This window comes from Mauremys reevesii, linkage group 24 (assembly GCF_016161935.1).
Source record: "Mauremys reevesii isolate NIE-2019 linkage group 24, ASM1616193v1, whole genome shotgun sequence".
NCBI classification, from domain to species: Eukaryota; Metazoa; Chordata; order Testudines; family Geoemydidae; genus Mauremys; species Mauremys reevesii.
Genome location: NC_052646.1, coordinates 11843729 through 11862248, shown reverse-complemented (window position 1 = coordinate 11862248; position 18520 = coordinate 11843729). Strand labels below are relative to the sequence as shown.

Sequence of the window (18520 nt, the reverse complement as noted above, 5' to 3'; positions counted from 1 at the left end):
TGCTTCTTTTACTTTTTTTTTAAATATAATAAAAGTTCTTCTTTTAAGAACCTGATTGGTTTGTAGTGTCCTAAAAACCCAAGGGTCTGGTCTGTGCTCACTTTGTTAACCTATTTGGTTGGTATATTATTCTCAAGCCTCCCCAGGAAAGGGGGTGAAAGGGCTTGGGGGATTTTTTTGGGGGGGATAGGGCTCCAAGTGGCCCCCTCCCTGAATGTTTGTTTAAATCACTTGGTGGTGGCAGCAATACTATCCAAGGACAAGGAAAGGAATGTGTGTCTTGGGGAAGTTTTTAACCTAAGCTGGTGGAATATAAAATTAGGGGGTCTTTCATGCGGGTCCCCACATCTGTACCCCAGAGTTCAGCGGGAACCCTGACACATCCTTCTTGAATTGTGGGCACCAGAACTGGACACAGGATTCCAGCAGCAGTTGCACCTGTGACAAATACAGAGGTACTCACTCCTACTTGAAACTCTCCTATTTATGCATCCTAGGACTGCATTAGCCCCTCTGTTCACAGCCTTAAATGGGAGCTCATGTTCAGCTGATTACCCATCAAGATCCCCTAATCTTTTTTAGTCACTGCTTTCCAGGATAGTGTCCCCCATTCTGTAAGTATGGTCTACATTTTTTGTTCCTAGATGTATGCATTTACCATTAGCCATGTTAAAACTCATATTGTTTGCTTGCATCCATCCTACCAAGCAATCCAGACAGCCTATCCTCCCCATTATTTTACCACTCCCCCAATTTTTGTGTCATCCACAAACTTTACTTGTGATGATTTTGTTTTCTTCCAGATCTTTAATAAAAATGTTAAATCATTAACTTGCTGATCCAAGGTTCCAATTTCCAGTAATAACATAGCTTGTTCCTTTTACATTTCTTATCAAGTGCTGTCCATTGAAGCTCCTTTCCACCCAGTCCCAGACTCTGCCTAACACATCTCTGGGAAGTCCGTAGGGATCTCCTTTGGATTCAACACACTCTTCCAGCGTGCTGACCTCAACTACACATTATCCTTCTTCCAGTCTTCTGAAATTTTCCCAGTGTTCCAAGACTTTATTGAAAATCAACATGAACAGTCCAGTGAGCTCCTCAGACAACTCTTCTAAAGCTCTTGGATGCAAGTTCTCCAGACCTGCTGATTTAAATATGTCCAACATCCTTCAAAGATACTACTGGACTGGAAAGAGTCCAATAGTGATATGATGTGACTACCTGATCTATTTTTTTTACAAAATATGGAACAGAAATATTTATTGAACACATTTTTCTTTTCTGCATTATTATTGATAATTCTGTTTCCATCCAGTAATGGACCAATATCAGTAGTATACTGCATGATAGTATTAATCACCATGTATTTTTGACAGGTTTCCATGCCCCATTTAGGGATTATATCCCGCCCGCCACCCCTGTTTCCGTTGGTGCCGAAGTTTGGCGCCGTCGGCCATTTAGAAAAAAATTTATGTTTGAAGAGGAGGAGTGTTGTGTGTTTGTGCTTGGATACATTTAGAGAAAAAGGTGAAAGAATAGAGTGAGAAAGTTTAAAGATTACAAAAAGAAAGTTTGGGATAGGTTTAGAGGAAAGAAAGGTTATTTGGGGATGTTGAGTAAGGAGATATGCTTTTAAAGATCTAGTTTGGCAGGTTATTAAAGAATAGAAAGAGAGGAAAAAATAAAGCAGTAAGAGAATTGGTGTTACTGAACACAGGCTGAGTGAAACATCCTACCTCAGTGACTGTCGATAGTGAAATGACAGCTGTTCTGGGCGGCGAGTCTGGGGAGCTAGCCCCTTCTTTTGGTGGACCAATCCATAGCTTTTTTACAGCTAGGTCACAGAATGCACTTGTTGAACCAATCCTAGAGGCCCAAGGTTTTTAGAAATGGACTATCGCTGGGGTGAGTGATTTGAAAAACTCTAACCAATGAGCATTTCACAGTGTGTATAAAACCACATAGTTTTGTGAATGGGGCTTTAAAATCAGGTACCTAGACACAAAGACATGTCTTTTTACAAGACGCCTACAGATGCCGGAATTATTCCTGGGTGCACCAGTGCGTGTTCAGAAGAGAAGACCCCTTTACACTTATTTTGCTAACGAGGCAGACCCGTTGCTGAACCCCGCATTTCATCCTGAAATAGAACCGAAGAGACAGGAAGACTTTATGGAACCATGGCCCTTTGTAAAAGAGGAAAAGGATAAAGTGCAAAAAAATTTGTTGCCGGCTTTGGAGGAAGCAGACTCGAAGGCAGAGGTAAGACCCCTTTTTATAAAAAAGTGAGGAAAAAATACAAATGTTTTATAAATATTTATAGTTAAATATTTTTGTTTTTTATAGGTAGGAATGGAAGAAGAGCCTGTATACAAGGACATGGCAACCGAGAGGCCGTTGGAGGATAGCGATGTCGAGAACCAACCGAGTCATGGAAAGATGGTGATGTTGTTATGGTAAAAGCAAGTGAAAGCTTTACCAGTTGTGAAAAAATTATTACATTTATGCACTTAAAAATGATTTTTTTGGTTTTTGGACAAGCCAGGACCATACAAGATTACTGCTCTGGTGTGTGACCAGTGGTCGACAGGTGCAGAGCCAGAAGCACATGATGAGGTAAAATCAGCTTAAATTATTTGAAAGAAAAGAAATATATCTATGTAAGCTGCTGGTTAAATGCTACTATATGGTTGTGCTTAAAAATAGGTTGCTGAAACGATGACTGACGGAGCCCCCACCTGTGATGATTCAGAAACAAACACAGAGAGGGTGTGCAGCGAGTGGTTGTCAAATGTAGAAACAAAAGAGCATGATGAGGTAAAAGCAACTTAGAGGACAAAAGCAAAAACCCAATCTTGTGTATACATGTGTTTTAAAGTAAGACGGGTTAGACAGGTCGATGTTGCTAAAGAAAATGTATTACTCTCCTGGAGAAGTTGGGAGTTTTGGGGGTGTAACACCCTTATTTCAGGCTACTAAAAGACACTGTAAAACTTTAAGCAGAAAGCAGGTTGCCGCTTGGCTTGTGGATCAAGATGCTTACACTTTACATAAACCAGCAAGGCTTAAATTTAAAAGAAATAAAATGGTTGTGTCTGATGTGGATGTGCAATGGCAGGCGGATTTGGTTGACATGGCCTCCTATTCTAACCACAACGACAGTTGTAAATCTATTTTAACGGTGATAGATATTTTGTCTACGCCTGGGCGGTAACCCTAAAGAATAAGACAGGGGTAGAGGGGGCAAAGGCATTTAAAGCTATTTTTACATAAGGCTGCGTGCCTCAAAAATTACAAACAGATTGAGGAAAAGTTTTAAAACAAAGCTTTAAAGACTTTGTTTAAGCAACATGGGGTACACCATTTTGTTACCAATAATGAAGTCAAAGCTGGGGTCATGGAGAGGTTTAACAGAACTTTAAAATCAAAGATGTGGAGGTATTTTACCGCCCATAGCACCTTTCACTACATCGATGTGCTGCAGGCCTTCATAGATGGTTATGTAAGCAGAGTCAGGATGAGCCCTACCCTGACATCTGGTGGTACATTATGAGGAGTGGGCAAAGGAATTTTAGGAATGTGCATTTGCATTGGTAAACCCACTCCACTTAGCATAACACACAGCAGCATGGGAAGGTTATTTTCACACTGTGGAATCCCCAATTTCTTTGTTATTGGGGCAGGAAGGAAAAAAGAATGAGGAACTATGAGACTGCTTTATGACAGAAATGACTCAACCTACATTAAATAGTAAAAACCCAGTGAAGGGAGAGAGCTGGGGACTGGTGTGTGTACCTGATGGTATGGGGCACTTCCTCCTCTCTCCACTGTTAAAGAGCAGAGCTAATTTTGAATCCTTTAGGTCCATCTAGAGAGCTGCTGACCTGAATTAGTTGAAATCACTAGATCACTGAGTGCTGTGTTAAGTGGTAGGAGAGCCTGAGATCTATCACCAAGCAGCTGGGCAGAGGAGCAGTTTGCACAGCACGTTGGCAGCCCATGGAACAGTGAGCAGTGTGGAGCGGTTTGTGGTCTGCTGGAGGAGCGGCACAGCTGGTGGAGGAGCCAGTCATGGTGAGGCTGCAGCAGAACTCCATTTCCACCCAGGCTGGGGTAAAACTCTGCAGATAAACTTTTGAACTCTGGGGTGGCACTGACCGGAGACTGAGACTTTTGGGGTGTTGGACTTTGGGGTGATTGGACTTAAGACCCTAAGGACAGTGCCAAATGTGTATAGTCCTGTTTGTGGTGTCTCTCCAACGTGATGCCACATTGTTTTGTCCCAGGTCACTGGGTTTTGCATTGTGTTTTGCTGCCAACTCAGAAAACAATTGTCTTTATATTTTGAGAATTACTGTTTGTATAATGGCTAATATGTTTGGGCACAAGCACTGGGGCATATATTGGAAAAGATTGTGTTGGGTTATTTGCTGGGAAGAGGAGTTTGAACCCTGGTTGGAGCATACCACTGAAATGCTGCATTAGATGTGCTTCGCACTCATTGACCCTAAGGTCAGTGTGAAGGACTGCCTAGAGGCCCTTGATAATACCTTTGGGGTTACTGTAAATTCCTTGATTCCCGACAGGAAAGGGGTGAAAAAATTTCAGCCTATATACAGAGGCTGGAGAGACTGCAGAGAGAGCTGTTGCAGTGACTGCTGAGCAGATGGATCAGACCAGACTGGCCGATCCTACTTCATCTCCGACTAAGAGAACGGCAGGATCATCCCCCAAGTTACTCCCAGCTGATAAAGGAGGTCAGGGAAGAGGAAGAAAGGCAGGCTGCCAGCAAGTGTTGGGAAGCCCAAACATTGGAACCAGCCAGCACAACGCCACTGCAAATGGCCAGTGTACTGATGGTGAGCACTACAGAGGAACTTGCCCAACAAATGCAGGTCCTGACAGAACGGATAGCTGAGCTGCAAAGCACCGTTGACCGAGCTAAGATTTCCAGGAATAAGGAGCCTCAGACTGTGACAATGGAGAAGTCAGTATCTAGAGCCACTGTGAGCAGTTGGGAGAGAGGAAGGTCTGGGGACAGAGACCACCTAGACCTACAGGATTTGAAGATTCCCCAGCTGGGATCCCTGCAGGACTGATAAGCAGAGGTCATGGTGAGGATTGAAGGGGTGGAGTGTAAAGCCGTGCTTGACACTGGATCTCAAGTGACTATTATATTTCAGTCATTCTACCAACAGATGCTTAGGCACCTGCCTATACAGCCACTGACTGGCATTGGTCTGTGTGGCCTCAGCATGGATGAATAGGTATGTCATAGTGCACCTGGAATTCCCAGAGGAGGTTGCTGGGGTAACGGAAGAGAGAGACACAGCTGCCCTCTGATGTGTCTGTGCTGATAGGGACCAACTCCAGTCTCTTCAAGGTGCTGGCTGGGGACCAGTACCTGAGTACCCTGATGATCCATACGCTTACTGAAGAAGCCTATGGAAGATTGTGCTTGTCATGAGTACCAGGCTGAAAGGCAGTAAAGGGACATTAGCAATGATAGAGCAGCCAGTTGAAGGAGAGCTCCCGAAGGAGTGCTGGTGTGACTATACTGATTGCTAATGAAACAAGTCGAGATGTTGTTGTGAAGCAAGGACAAAGATAGCAGACCTCTTCGAGCCTGAATCATTGTGAAACCCCCAGTGTGAGACAGTTTCGACAATAGACCCAGCCCAGTGTTTTTTTTTGGAGGAGATTCACCATTAGAGGAAGTGGAAAAGAAGGTCTGAGAGAAAAAAAAAGAAAGACCCAAGTGTTCTCACTGAATGAGTGGGATGTGGGATGTGCAAAAGGTAGAGCACAACATCAGACTACATGACTGATGGAAGATGTGCGACAACATCTTCAAGAGCTGGCTGCAAATGGCATCATTACAAGTGGTTGATCAGTACACAATGCCTCGAGTCCCAAGATGCTTTACTGTGTTTTACTGAAGCCAGTGGTTCTCTGTGTTGGATCTTAGATCCCTCTGGGTGAAGAAGATAAGAGAAGACAGCCTTCATCTGCCCATTAGGGTTTTATCAGTTCATGCCCCAAGGGATTTCTGGGCACCTGCCACATTTCAACGTCTTATGGGAAGTTGTTGGAGACACATTTTTACTAGTGTTAGTGTTAATTATTTGGATGACCTGATTGTGTTTGGAAGAACTTTGGAAGAGCATGAAGAAAGACTTCTTAAAGTGCTTGATAGGTTGGAGGATTATGGTTTGAAGCTTTTACTGATCCTGATAAAATCAATGATCTTACCAGGGGATATCAGTCCAGCAAAACAAATCTAAGACCAGGAATAAACCATTTATCCTGCATACAGATGCCAGTTTGGAGGTCTGGGAGCAGTACTGTACCAGGAGGTGGGGCCATCACTGAGAAATTTCGAGACTACTTTGTATGGTGCTCAGTTCCAGGTGTGGACAGACAAACAACCCACTGACTATGTGTTAACAAGTGCTAAACTGGATGCTACAGCAAAGATGGGTGGCATTCAATACCGATCAGGAGAAGCAATGTAGATGCAGATGCATGTGTCAGGCGTCCACAAGCACCAGGAGTTTGCTGTATACCCACGGATGGCATGGATGCGTTGCTGAAGCTTTGGGACTGTGACTGGCAGGAAGCCCAGCTGCAAGATATTGACAAAACTACTATTGAGAGAATGGACCAAGCTAAACTGATTCAATGACTTTGGACATTTAGGGATGGGCTGCATATCTGAAGAACATTACCAGCAACAAACCTCTGGAGCTGGTTTGCATTGATTCTTGTCTTTAGAAGTGGACAAGAGGAATAGAGCAGAAGGCAACCTGGAGCCAACATGTTGCATTTCTCTCTTGATGTTTAGATTACCCATAGACCTGTGCTTTGGTGTATCAGAGGATGGCGATAGCTATGAAACCCATCAGCAATATGTGCTGCATCTGCAGCTCAGAAGAATGCAGATCGTAACAAACATCGATATGATGCTGCTGGCAAACACAAGATAGCTGACAGATGGAAGGCAATACCTTACTTGGTGATGGATCAAACCTGAAGAGGTCCAAGCCACTTCCCAACGTGGACAGCCAGCCTCCTGCAGCTAACCTACCCCTACTCAGCACATCTGAGAGAATCTGAGAGGAGAGGACACAACCATGGTGTATCCTAGGATGAAGACAAGATTGCAGTCTCGATCAGCTGAATCAAAAGAGACTACCTCTCTTCCGCCTAAAACCCTATGGCAGAGTATTAGGCCCCATTTCCTGACTCCTGAGCCACTGGTGGAACCCCATGTAATGACTTACACAGATTATTGGACAGTGGCGACATACAGATGGAAGATGTCCCAAGCACCTTCGATCCTCCACGGTTAGAACTAGAAATGCAGGGGCCTATGCCAGTATCTGAGGAACTCACAGGAAACCTCCCCATCCGTCACTCAGAGGATGTCCCCTACCACAGCAACAGAGTTTCTTCATAGGCGAGACAGAGTAATAAGACCAGTGGATGCACCTGGGGTGATTAGTGAACAGGTTTGTGAAAGCTAAAGTGGGCTATCTGAGGCCCTTTGGAGGACCAGTAAGTTGGTATAGTAGGGAATGTGATTTGTCGGGACGACAAATTTCTCGGCTGGGGAGGATGTAAGCAGAGTCAGGATGAGCCCTACCCTGACATCTGGTGGTACATTATGAGAGTGGGCCAAGGAATTTTAGGAATGTGCATTTGCATTGGTAAACCCACTCCACTTAGCATAACACACAGCAGCATGGGAAGGTTATTTTCACACTGTGGAATCCCCAATTTCTTTGTTATTGGGGCAGGAAGGAAAAAAAGGGGCTGTTACCTTAATTATGTGAATGAGGAACTATGAGACTGCTTTATGACAGAAATGACTCAACCTACATTAAATAGTACTTGCCAGACAAGGGACAGGGGTTCCAAAACCCAGTGAAGGAGAGAGGCTGGGGACTGGTGTGTGTACCTGATGGTATGGGCCCTGGAACACCAATTGCACTTCCTCCTCTCTCCACTGTTAAAGAGCAGAGCTAATTTTGAATCCTTTAGGAGTCCATCTAGAGGCTGCTGACCTGAATTCACGTTGGGCCATGTGGCAGTGGGGCTCTCCTACTACAAGTTGAAATCACTAAAAGAGCTAAACACTAAGCTAAGATCACTGAGTGCTGTGTTAAGTGGTAGGAGAGCCTGAAGATCTATCACCAAGCAGCTGGCAGGCGGAGCAGTTTGCAGCACGTTGGAGCAGCCCATGGAACAGTGAGCAGTGTGGAGCGGTTTGTGGTCTGCTGGAGGAGCGGCACAGCTGGTGGAGTGGAGCCAGTCATGGTGAAGGCTGCAGCAGAACTCCACGGCATTTCCACCCAGGCTGGGGTAAAACTCTGCAGATAAACTTTTGAACTCTGGGGTGGCACTGACCGGAGACTGAGACTTTTGGGGTGTTGGACTTTGGGGTGATTGGACTTAAGACCCTAAGGACAGTGCCAAATGTACTTGGAGGGGGGTTTTGCTTATGGTTTGTGTATAGTCCTGTTTGTGGTGTCTCTCCAACGTGATGCCACATTGTGTCCCTCCTTTATTAAAAATCCCCTTTGCTACTGTCCCAGGTCACTGGGTTTTGCATTGTGTTATTGAAACGGAACCCCTGGATACTGAACCCGGCCCTTGTTGCTGCCAACTCAGAGGGGCAGAAGGGTTACAGTTACAACACAAGTTATCACAGAACTATTAGAGGATGCTCGATTGACATGACACATGCTAATGCACTGAGCATATGGAAAACTGTCTACGGGGATAGTTTTAAAATAAAGGCGCCGCATGTGATTTTTAAGAAAGGGGATCACGTAAGGGTATCTAAAACAAAGGGCACTTTAGAAAAGGGATATCAGCAATCCTTTACCGATGAACTATTTATCGTGTCAGGGGTTTTATTATGAGGACAGAGGCCTGCGTATGCATTACAAGATTACGGAGAGGAGGAAGTCGCGGGCTCTTTTTACCCCAAAGAATTACAAAAAGTAAACCCTAACCAGGAACGCGTTTACAGGGTAGAAAAGATTTTAATGAAAAAAGGCTAGGGAAGGAATGAGTATTTTTTTGTGAAATGGAAAGTTTGGCCTAAAAAATTTAACAGTTGGGTTAAAGTGTCTCAAGTACAAGACCTTTAATAAAGGAGAAAAAAATGACTGAATGGAGTTTTTACATTATCTTACCAAGCAATGCCTCTGCCGGGGCTTTTCCTCAAAATATTAGTTCCAATTTTACAATACAACTAGACAAGCCTTTAAATTTGATAGGTAGTTGGGATGTCGCTTAATCGGAAATTCATTATTGTCACATGGGTTGCCCTAACAAACTACTCCATCGCCACCCTTTTTAACCATCTGGATGTCATTCTAGGGCTAGGCGACCATCTTATCAGTCAGAGCAACAATTGTTACCCTTTCAGAGCTTTGATAGAGTTGATTCTGAACTACAGCCATGACACCCTCGCTACACAGTTTTCGACAGGAGGGTTTCATAAAGACGTGGTGGGGGCCCACGAAAGCACCCTTTTGGTCGGTGCATAAACCCCTAAACAAGGGGTTTATGCACAGGGCCAGACTAACGGCCGGCAGCCGGAAGCTGGACCTGTTGGGGCCTCTACACAGCGATTTGTTTTTTCAAGAAAAACTATTGCTGAATGGCATGGACTTGAAAATTAAACTAATGCGTAGCAAAGATGTTTTTTGCCTCATGAGCGGGAATGCCAACCAGAATTATAAAGTTCACATTATTTCAGCGTCCCTGTTTGTAAAATGGGTGAAAGTGATCCCGGGGGTCCGCTTGGGGCACGCTGAAAGTCTGATGACTGCCAATGCTAGGTACTCGGTAGACAGGGTGGGCAAAAGGTGTTTAGCATTCTGGCCGGGCAGTTGTGTCAGTAACAAGGAAAACCTCTTTTTGGGACAGTTACCCAAGCAGCTCGTAATTGGTTTTATAGACAACAACGCCTTCAGCGGCAGCTATGTTAAAAACCCTTTTAACTTTAAACATTATAACATTAATTTTGTGGCCTTGTATGTGGATGGCGAACAGGTGACAGCGAAACCCCTACAATCCGATTTTGAGAATGGAAACTGTGTGAAGGAGTACATGCAGCTTGTGCAGGTGACTGGAAAATATGTAAAGGACTGCTCGCTCTTGATTGACTGTGGTGAATTTGCCCAGGGCTATACTCTGTACGCCTTCGATTTGACCCTGGATCAGGAGTGCTCCGATCATTATTCTGATTAAAACTGGAAACCTGAGAGCAGAGATTCGGTTTGCAACGGCTCTGCTCTCTACGGTTAACATGATAGTGTATGGGGTTTTTGATAACGTGCTCGAAGTGAACCATAGAAGAAATGTCCTGTTTGATTATATGTAATCATGAACACCATGCAGCAAAGGCGTATTTTATCAAAGGACCCTTATTTTTTAGATGTTTTTCCTAGCGACTTGCTTCCTAAAGGTTTTGTGTCTGGAAGACCTTTGGGGCTTATTGTTAACATGCACCCCCATGACATACCTGGGGAACACTGTCTGGCTCTCTGTTTACCAAAACAGGGGCCTGGTGAGTTTTTTTACTCCTGTGGATTTCCCCCAGACAGTAACTTTTTTCCTAAATCTATTATGACTTTTTAAAACCGTAACTCTAATAATGTTGCGTTTCATCAGAGACAACTACAGGACCCCCTAGCTGTAACCTGCAGTTATCACTGAATTTTTTTTAAACAATATAATAGGGGGTTTATCTTTTAATCATATTTTAAAATTGTACACTGATGATTTACCAGAAAATGACCACCTAGTGATATGGTTTGTAAAAGGGAAAAGACCAGGCATGCCCAGACTTGTTTCAAACATGTTTCAACATGTTCAGATGTGTTTGTCTTGTCGTTAGTTTAAAGAGGTGCATCAATAAAGCACACATTGAATTTTGTTTACGTCTTTTATTTTACACCGTTAACCATTCGATTTTTTTGTTTTTTAACAGGGACAATTTTAAAAGGGGTGATGCTACTTGTAGCCTTGACAGGCGCTAGCCCTGTTTTTAGACGTTCTAAAAACTCTTTATTGCTAACATGCCCTACAACAGACGTAGGCACGTTCAGCTCTGCCAAGGCTTTCATAAAAACAGGCCACCCTTTAGGAGTCCTCTTGTTAATGAAAGAATAAGAACCGGTTACCTCCCTGACCAAATTGAGCATGTGAGACCCCGGTACACAAAGCTACCATTATTGGCCCAAGAAGAAACATCTCTATGGTTGTCTGAGTTTATTTAACAATATTTCAGCTTTTTTCTTATAGCGAGAATTTACCCCCTGTGACGTTATGACTGTGATACAATATCTCATTGAAAGATGACAGGGCCAGAAAGAGTTAATTAACTCATAGACCTGACCCATGGGTGAATCTTAAGGACGGATTAGGAAGATATGTAAATGACTAGAGCTTTGAAATGCAAGTCTGCATTGTTAGAGGTAGAAGGGGAGATGTTTGCTCAGGTCTTGTGATGTCAGCAAACAAGTCTTGTCTATTGCTATAGTTTTAATTCAAAGATCAAAAAAAGGAATATTAACATTTATAATGATACTTGAGTAAAATAGTATTATTGTCTATGTGTCTCTTTGAAGGTTGTGCTAACCTGTATCTGAACTGTTTAATGGGTAAATTACTCTGTGCTAATTGCCAGGATGTTTGGGAGAAGGAGTTGAGCCTATTGTTTTCTCAGGCCGAAAGGCTGCTGGAAATGTATAAAAAGCCTGGGACACGATCCTTCTTCATCTCAGATCTGCTTTGGGTTTCAAGAGGGGGAGACCTTAAGCCATAAGGATTGAGATCCCCAGTCATTGACTGGAGCCACCCTGAATATGGAACTTGGACTATAACCTATGGACTATTTCTAAAAGGACTTTTGGCAACTACAAGCTCATCTCTGCTGTGTATCTGAACCTCAAGAATTGAATTCAAGTCTGTCTGTAGATTAATCTTTTAACCAACATTCTCTTTTCTTTTTTAATAAATTTTAGCTTAGTTAATAAGAATTGGCTATAGCGTGTATTTTGGGTAAGATCTAAGTTATAATTGAACCTGGGTATGTGGCTGATCCTTTGGGATTGGAAGAACCTTTTCTTTTATATGATGAAGTAAGATTCTTAGGAATCATCATCATATCTGACAGGTGTGTCTGGACGGAGGCCTGAGGCTGGGCACTTTAAGGGAACTGCGTGGTTTGGACTTCTAAGTGACCAGTGAGGTGCTGTAGAAGCTGTTTTGTGCTGGTTGGTAAATCTAAGTATTGGAATAACCACCAGCGTCTGGGGTTTGTCTGCCCCGTTTGGTTTGCAGTTCACCCTGATTGAGTGACCTCAGCTGGCTCCCACGGGCAGCACCGTCACACCCCCTCCAATACCTCCCGAATGACAAAGTCCGATAATCCCCCCTGGACTTCAGGAGGTCGAATTTCCTCTTGGGGAGAAAAAGGTTTATTTTAGTCTTTTCCATTTCACCATGCAATACCAGGTATCTTTGCAGGACCCCCTCGTAAAGTTTAGCCTTCTCGTAGTTGGATAGACCAAATCTTTGAAGGTCTTTCATTTCTGACTCCAATTTGTGAGTGGTTGTGGTTCTGATATTTTCTTCACCGCTAGCAGCAAGCTTTATTTGTTCTAACTGGTGGCTAGGAATGAGGTACAATTTTTAAGCATGTTCCATTATGTGTTAATTAAAAGGCTTGACAGTAGAGGGAGTGCAAAGCTCAGCAAAGGTCCAATAAAGCCACTGGCTTGTTTTACAGTTAGTTTTTTTTTCTGAGGGATAGCTTTTTATCACTCAGCTTTTTAATAATTCCCCGTTTTCTTTTTAGGACGCTTATTTGTCGGGGTTTTAGAGGAACGTTTCCTTTTAAAGTATTGAGCACTATTTCTGAGATGGCTGCTACCCAGGGCCGGTGCAAGGAAGTTTCGCGCCCTAGGCTAAACTTCCACCTTGTGCCACCCCCTCCTCAGCTAACCCTGCCCCCCGCGGCAGCTAACCTAGCCCCCCACCCGGGGATCCCCCCCCCGCGGCAGCTAACCCCACCTGGGGAGAATCCCCTCCATCCTCCTGCGGCAGCTAACCTTGCCCAGGGAGACTCCCCTCCTGTCCCCCCTCGGCAGCTAACCCCGCCTGGGGAGCCCGCCCCAGCTCACCTCAGCTTCACCTCCTCCGCTGAGCAGCCAGCGCCGCTCTAATTCTCCTCCCCTCCCAGGCTTGTGGCACCCATTGGAGGAGACTTAGAGCGGGGGCTGTGTGCTCAGCGGAGGAGGCAGAGTGGAGCTGATCTGGGGCGGGGAGTGGTTCCCCCGCACCCCAGCTCACCTCCACTCCACCTCCTCGCCTGAGTGGGCTTTTAGGCACCCCCGAACCACTAGGCGCCCTAGGCAGCTGCCTAGTTTGCCTAAATGGTTGCACCGGCCCTGCTGCTACCAGGTCATCAGAAGCTGAGCAGAGAATAGCCTTCCTTTGTTGCAGCTTGGCTTTGATGAGAAATCTTAAAAGAGCCAGGTTTTTCTGCATGCAGCTAGACATGTTTGTTAGGGGGATGCTCTTTTTTAAAATTGAAGTTTGATAAAAATAACTATTTTTTATGTTGTTTTTTTTAAGGTGTATACACAGGGCCAGTCTGAGAGGAAAAGGCCTGTTCTTAAGCTGAAGGCTTCAGGCACTGAAGCATTTAAATCCACCAGCAGATACCTGTAGGGGTTTTTGGTAGCGTCCTCAAAAGCCTCCAAAAAGAATTGTGTTTTACCAGGGTACATTTGCCAGGCCAGACTGGTGATTTGCAGTTTATATACTTGGTATTTAAATTAATCATTTGCTTTTTTTCCCCTGACAAAACACGTTTTGCACAATGTACATAATACTTAGGTTTTTGTGGTGCACGTATTTTGTAAAGGCTTTCTCGATTTCACCGCTTTCAGAAGCAGACTCCATTAGATCATCTATAAAAACCATATTTACTTTATTACTAGGAAATAAATGTTCATCATTAAAAGTATTAGGTAAACCTTCCAAAAATGTAATACATGGAAATTTTTGCAGCAACTTTTATACAATGGTTGGCAACAACTATAACACCACACAATATTTTCAAGCATACATGATAACTTATTACCATTTTCTAACAATTGCTTTATAAAAAATGATTTTCCAGAATTCGAGGGGCCACAAAGCAAACAGGAAAAGGAGGGCTCTTTTGTCGTAAATGACTTTCTGGGTTTTCTATAGAATTCTTGTTTCTATAAACCAATGTTTTTTTATCCTTACTATTCCGGGCTGCTGTACCATGATTTCTTTTGGGACCTCTCCCGTGGGGTAATCCCAGACAAGTTCTTTTAAGCTTTTAAAATTATTTTTTTCACTATTTCCTGAGTTGAGTGTGATGCCATTTAATTTCATACAGGTTTTACCACTGGACAGTTTGTACCCGTATGTTTTAGGCCCAGTGGACAAAAACTCCACGATGTGTCCATCTGGTGGTATTTCGCTGGTGAGATCCCCTAAAATTTAGGGGTCCCCAACCCCCGGTCCGCAGCCCGGTACCGCGGCCTCTTAGAAACCGGGCCGCGAACCGACCCAGTGGAGCTTCCGCAGGCATGCCTGCGGGAGGTCCAGCTGAGCCGCGGGACGAGCGCTCCCTCCGCAGTCGTGCCTGCGGGAGGTCCGCTGCTCCTGGGGCTCAGCTCCACTGAAGCCGGTGGACCTCCCGCAGGCGTGCCTGCGGAAGCTCCAGCTGAACCCCGGGAGCAGCGGACCTCCCGCAGGCACGACTGCGGAGGGAGCGCTCGTCCCGCGGCTCAGCTGGACCTCCCGCAGGCACGCCTGCGGAGGGTCCGGCAAACGAAACCGGTCCCTGGACCTACAAAGGTTGGGGACCCCTGCGAAATCCCCTAGGGGCAGATTCCACTCCGCTTCTTTACTCACAAAAATCACAGAGACCGTATCATGATAAAGGCACTGCTCCTGTAAGCACTCTAACAGACGGAGCTCTAGCCTGGCATAAGCGGTAGTGAAGCTATAAACAGGTTAGTGTTGCTGGAATGGGTGCAGTGTTCTTTTGCGTACTTCCAAGACACTACGGCTGTGTCATCATCGATAAACTTGCACACTGACACATTGTAATAAGGCACAAAGACGTACTTGAAGAGCTCGTCGGGGTCCGTTACTATACTTGTGTTAGTCAGATTCTTCGCTGACCAAATTTTCCCCACAAGGAATTTAAAAACAGCTTTGAGAATTGCCTTTTTGCGGGGTTTACCTTTATTTTGTTTAGATGCAGACACATGCCTTCTCTTTCACGGTACTCTTTAACATACTGTTTTTTTTTCAACTCATCCGTACACCAGTGAGGGAACCCCGAGGCCTCTTGTTTCTGTCTCAAGTGTGTTTTAATGTAGTCTGAAAACAGAGCATCTGAAGAGTGCTTAAAATGCCAGACTTCATAAATCTCAGCGATCCTGTACCCTTTGTTTAAAGCCTCCACCAAATCTACTGTGCACCAAGTCCCTGTTAAAGTCCTCTCCTCCTCACTGTGCATGCAGGGGTCCTTTTGTCTTGTTTCTGCACAAAGGGCACACAGGGGGAACATTAGTTTACCACTGACCCTGTATACAGGGAAATACAGGCCTCTCGGAGGGTACACTTTAATCTTGGTGATGCCAAAGTACTGTCTGATATCCCCCAAACCCTTATACATGATAATGGGGTGCCCCACAGAGTATTGTTTAGTCTTGTTAACAAAAGTGTAGAGGCTGGTAAAATCGTAGTAATGACTCTGTTCCCCGGGCTGCAGCTTGTAATAAAGGCAGATGGCATTCATTCTACCACCATAAAAGGCGTCTCTAGGAACCAAAGGCTGTGACAGCTTCTTTTCTCATAAAAAATCCCCCACCCAGTTATTGTTAGCTAACATAGCCTGCCACTTGTGTTCCCACATGGTCCTTACCTCAAACCCCCGTCTTTTTAAAAATTCAGCCTTAATTATGGTTCGGTTGTACAGTTGTCCATAGGTCACATTAAGCAACAGATTGTAATCATTTTCACAAATGCAGACGGGGCAGCCATGAAAAAAACAGTTGTTAAATTCAAAGGTCATAGGTTTACCTGCTATGAGGGTGTAACCGTCCAAAAAAATAGGACCCAGCTTTAAACTCCCAACCAGGGGCGGCTCTAGCCATTTCGCTGCCCCAAGCACGGCGGCATGCCGCGGCGGGGGCTCTGCCGGTTGCCGGTCCCGCGGCTCCAGTGGACCTCCCGCAGATGTGCCTGCGGAGGGTCTGCTGGTCCCGCGGCTCCGGTGGACCTCCCGCAGACGTGCCTGCAGAGGGTCCGCTGGTCCCGCGGCTCCGGTGGACCTCCCGCAGGCGTGCACCGGAGCCGCCTGCCGCCTTCCTGGCGACTGGCAGAGTGACCCCTGTGGCATGCCGCCCCAAGCACGCGCTTGGCGTGCTGGGGCCTGGAGCCGCCCCTGCTCCCAACCTTGCAAAGCATGTTGGATGTAAATGTTTTCTGTGGGGGCTATGTACAACAACCATTGAATGGCTGAAGTGGAATATCTCTTTTGATGTTTGTGGTAATTGTCTAATGGCAGAAGGGCTATGGTTCGTTGTTTTAAAAAATTAACACAGCCATGCAAATTGATGCTAATGTAAGGTACTGAAAGGGGTCTATACATTTAGTGACCACCTCATCATCATCCTGTCCTGAGTTTTTAACAATCTGCTTCGCTGTCAGCATCTTTTTGACAATAATAGCGCAGTTCTTTCTGGAGATCAAATTCGTTTTGGCGATTGTGTTGGTACCAGTTCAGAAATTCCTGTGATTTTTAACTTCATAGAAGCCGCACTTATCGCAAAGACTTCTGATTTTACAATCAACTTTACCATCTTTTGCCAAAGTGCTGTGCCTTTCTAAACAGGCCTCACACCTGAAAAATAGCTTACAGCTGGGACAGCTCTTTTTTTCATTGGCCACTTTTCTTTTTTTAATCTTTAAACTCTCTCACTCTATTCTTTCAACCTTTTTCTCTAAATGTATCCAAGCACAAACACACAACACTTCCCTAAGCCTGTTGGCTTAACAGTGAAATCCTTGCTGATCTTAAACACAAAAAAGAAGCTTACAAGAAGTGGAAGATTGGACAAATGACCAGGGAGGAGTATAAAAATATTGCTCAGGCATTCAGGAGTGAAATCAGGAACGCCAAAGCACACTTGGAGTTGCAGCTAGCAAGAGATGTTAAGAGTAAAAAGAAGGGTTTCTTCAGGTATGTTAGCAACAAGAAGACAGTCAAGGAGAGTGTGAACACCTTACTGAATGAGGGAGGCAACTTAGTGACAGGGGATGTGGAAAGAGCTAATGTACTCAATACTTTTTTTGCCTCTGTCTTCACAAACAAGGTCAGCTCCCAGACTACTGTAGCAAAGTATGGGGAGGAGGGGACCAGCCTCCTGTGTAGAAAGAAGTGGTTCAGGACTATTTAGAAAAGCTGGATGAGCATAAATCCATGGGGCTGGATGCGCTGCATCCGAGGGTGCTAAAGGAGTTGGCGGATGTGACTGCAGAGCCATTGGCCATTATTTTTGAAAACTCATGGCGATCTCGGGAGGTCCCACATGACTGGAAAAAAGTGAATGTAGAGCCCATCTTTAAAAAAGGGAAGAAGGAGGATCCAGGGAACTACAGGCCAGTCAGCTTCACCTCAGTCCCTGGAAAAATCATGGAGCAAGTCCTCAAGGAATCAATGTTGAAGCATTTAGAGGACAGGAAAGTGATCAGGAACAGTCAGCATGGATTCACCAAGGGCAAGTCATGCCTGACTAACCTAATTGCCTTCTATGAGGAGATAACTGGGTCTGTGAATGAGGGGAAAGCAGTGGATGTGTTATTCCCTGACTTTAGCAAAGCTTTTGATACGGTCTCCCACAGTATTCTTGCCAGCAAGTTAAAGAAGTATGGGCTGGATGAATGGACTATAAGGTGGATAAAAAGCTGGCTAGATCGTCGGGCTCAACGGGTAGTGATCAATGGCTCCATGTCTAGTAGGCAGCTGGTATCAAGCAGAGTGCCCCATGGGTCGTTCCTGGGGCCGGTTTTGTTCAGTATCTTCATTAATGATCTGGAGGATGGCATGGACTGCACCATCAGCAAGTTTTCAGATGACACTAAATTGGGAGGAGTGGTTGATAGGCTGGAGGGTAGGGACAGGATAAAGAGGGACCTAGACAAATTAGAGGATTGGGCCAAAAGAAACCTGATGAGGTTCAACAACGACAAGTGCAGAGTACTGCACTTAGGATGGAAGAATCCCATGCACTGCTAAAGACTAGGGACCAAATGGCTGGGCAGCAGTTCTGCAGAAAAGGACCCTGGGGTTACAGTGGACGAGAAGCTGGATATTAGTCAACAGTGTGCCCTTGTTGCCAAGAAGGCTAATGGCATTTTGGGTTGTATAAGTAGGGGC

The 18520-nt window shown here is 44.9% G+C and overlaps 1 protein-coding gene across 1 annotated transcript in view; it reads left to right on the top strand.

Annotated features, from left to right (window-relative positions):
• Positions 1–2487: 2487 nt before the first annotated feature.
• The window catches only part of LOC120390182 (natterin-3-like), a 51834-nt gene continuing 35801 nt past the window's right edge, over positions 2488–18520 (top strand). Inside the window, exons 1-2 of the mRNA XM_039512575.1 lie at positions 2488–2619; positions 2710–2820. The gene's annotated coding sequence lies outside the window, so the exon portion shown is untranslated. The remainder of the gene's footprint in view (positions 2620–2709; positions 2821–18520) is intronic.